Source organism: Myotis davidii, unplaced genomic scaffold, assembly GCF_000327345.1.
Source record: "Myotis davidii unplaced genomic scaffold, ASM32734v1 scaffold309, whole genome shotgun sequence".
Taxonomy (NCBI): domain Eukaryota; kingdom Metazoa; phylum Chordata; class Mammalia; order Chiroptera; family Vespertilionidae; genus Myotis; species Myotis davidii.
This window is the reverse complement of record NW_006383013.1, coordinates 1,758,198-1,761,508: the sequence shown is the minus strand read 5'-3', so window position 1 is coordinate 1,761,508 and position 3,311 is coordinate 1,758,198.

The following is a 3,311-nucleotide window of genomic DNA, read 5'->3' as shown; positions in this document are numbered from 1 at the left end:
TTCACCCCCCGCCCCCTGAACTGCCCCCAGGTTCACTTGCCCTCTCCCCTTGGACCCCGAGAGAAAACGCCGTCCGCCTTTCCGAGGTGAACCTCCCCATCCAGCTTCCGCGCGCCCGCCCGCCCCTCCAGCGCGCGCACCGATGCCCTGCGCCCCCAGAACGCTCAGGGGAACCCAGGAGGAATCCCCAACTTTTCCCCACTTGGCTGGGCGCCTCAGCCCTTCCTGGACTCCGGTGGAAAGAGAGATGCGTGGATCTCGCGGTCGGGTTGCGCTTCTGGGGTAAAAGGGGATGGCAGCAAACTCGCTTTGCCGGTTGCTTTTCGGGGCGCCCGTAGTTTTATCTGGGGATCTTATCTGGGGAGCTCATATGTGAACCTCTTAGGCAGGGCTGTTCTGCTGGGAGGGATCCCGGGCTGCCTCCTGGGCGAGGACTGCAGGCGGAGGGGAGAGGGGAGTTGGAAATGCTAAAGCGCTGGCGGCGGCTGCGAGGTAAATGCACAGCCGCCTGCGTAGCCCTGAGCTGCCGCCTGCTGGCCCCAGCCCATCCCAGAGCGCAGACCGTCATTCGTGGTCACGGGGCCGAAATGCTTTTTCCCACTGATCCGTGGAAGGCCCGGGAGGAATAAGAGCCCACATCCTCCCTCGGTTCAAACACCAGCTTAGCTACTCCTAGGTGCGTAGGGGAGATGAAGGCACTGCACCTCTCTGCGTCTCCGTGTCTTTATCTGTAAAAGAGGGATGATGACATAATAGTACCCGCCTCAGTGCTGTTTTGAGGCTTCAGTGAGTTAAGACACAAAGCACTTTGAAAGTTCCTGGCTGACAGTAAGTAAGCATTTCATGAGTGTGGGCTATGCTAGCAACTAGAAAGCTAATCTTCGTTGTATAGTGCTAAACATGGTTACTGTGTTATCGCATTTAAGCATCACAAGAGTTCTGTGCTGTGGTTCTGATTGCTTTGCCTTCATTTTATATTGGTCAGACAATCGAGACTCACAGAAGAAGTTACTTCTTCCTTAAGGGCCCAGCTGGCCTGAAGAGCCATACTTCTGCAGGTCGATTTCAACTGCAGCCTGGCTACTCGTGCAGCCAAGGGTCGGCAGTGTGGGCAACTCCTGGGAGCCTCTTAGAGGGCAGATGCCCAGGCCCACCCCTGAGGTCCTGAACTAAAGGCTGCATTTTGTAAGATCTCCAGGAGATGTGTTCGTTTGCGCATTAAAGTTTGAGAGCCACAGGGTGCCACCACTTTTTCTTTTTTCATCTTTAGACCCAAAATGAAGAATTGAAAGCTCTGGGCAGTGTTTCTCAACTTGGGTTGCACATTAAAAACCACGTGTGTGGGGCGGGGGGGGAGGGGGCAAATCTTAACATCCCCAATGTCTCGGCCAGAGCCCAAGTGCTTTAGGGAGGGCCTCTGGGAATGGAGCCTGGCCTGGGCATGTGGGAACTCCCCGGGGGATCTCAGCAGGCAGCCAAGTTTAAGCAGCCCTAGTGGGGTCAGAACCGTGGGCGGCAGAAACCGCACCAGGTGTGAGACCAGTGGAGTCAGACTGGACCTTGGTTTGGTAGCCTCAGTACTAACAGAATTCAGAGTCAGAACTCAAACTGTAAGAAGAGAAAGTTTATTTAGAAAGTCACAGAGGTAGCCATGAGCGGTAGGAAACATGGGCCCAGGAAACAAGTTACAGAGGCAAAGGAACGACCCTTGGAGCTTAGGAGAGAGAGAGAGAGAGAGAAAGAGAGAGAGAGAGAATGAAAAAGAGGAAGGAAGGAAGGAAGGAAGGAAGGAAGGAAGGAAGGAAGGAAGGAAGGAAGGAAAGAGGCAAGGCAAGGATAAAGAATCCAGAACCAAGCACTGGGGCTCTGTCCTCAGGGCTTTGAAGGGCAGAGATTTAGGTGAGGTCCCAGGGGAGGATCTCAATAGAATATTCATCACCTTCTAGGTGTGTCCTTTCAGGGTCGTGGACTCTACTGATTGGTAGGTGCTACGGCATCGTTAGTCTGGTTTTGCTGCTTTTCTGGGCCTAGGTGATATCCCTAGGGGTTAATGCTTAAGGCAGTGGTTGTGCAAGGGCCCTTATGGGGAGTCACAAGAGGCCACTCTTGGGCCCCTGTTCCTACTCTAAGGTGGTCTACTGAGTGACTACCGACATGTCTGGGAAGAGTCCGAACCACATGACCAGCCATATGAAAGGTCAGGAGTGACCAGTGATAGGCTCGGGGAGGAAAGGTTACCCTGGGGGCAAGGTCCTTGTTTTCCCAGTTTTGCCTGTTGCTAGGCACCTGGGGCTTTCTACCCTGGTGACCTCTACAAGTACCTGGCCGCTGTCCTAGCTCTGCTCATGCCTGTCTAATTGCCTGCCACAGGCTCACAGGCAGGGGAACACTGCTTAGAGTCATCCTCTTTCATCTAGAAATGATGGCTTATCATGAACTAAGAGGAAATGATTGAAGAGGAAACTTATACCCATCTGAAAATGACTACACTAACTTAGCATTCCCTCTCACATTCCAAACGGGTTTCCCGTCATTCCACGGAGCACAGAACCTCAGAACCTCCATTCTCTCGGAAGGACTCATTCCCTCTCACATTCCAAACGGGTTTCCCGTCATTCCACGGAGCACAGAACCTCCATTCTCTCGGAAGGACCGCTCACTGCTTCCTTTCCCCAGGCCATCGCAGTCCTCTCCCCAAAGTCTTCAGAATCTATTCTTAACTTCAGACATGGAAACGGAGGTTGTATTATCAAAGTCCCACAGCGAATCAGGTTCAGAACAAGCAACAATAAGACACATTTCCCGAATTCCCTTCCAGAAGCCTCTTCTGGGCAGGGCTTTAGTTTGATGACAGATCTCCAAGGGTCTAACCCGGGATCCAAGCCGTATTTGGGGTTGTCTTTCCTGATGGAGTGGGTGGGTTCTTTCCTGAGCTCTGGAATCAGTCCACTCACGATTAGAAGCTCTGTTCTGGCATTAATTAGCTTTGGGATCTTGGGCACTTACCCTCTCTGTCCTTCAGTTTCTGAATCTGTAACACGAGGATAAAAATACCGGCCTCCTAGGGTTGTTGTAAGAATAAAACTAGATAATGTGTGTTGATTTCTTCAGTAATATTCTGGCAGCCACCAGCATGGTGCTGTCTCTTGGCTTATTCCCACCAGGGATACAGCAGCCACATAACTATTGGATAGATATCACGTAGAACTATCCTATATTCATTTATTGAAAAAATGTTTATTGAGAAGCTTACTGCGTGGTCTATTTATTTATCACTATGTTCTCTCTCTAGGTATCTATAGGTACACCTT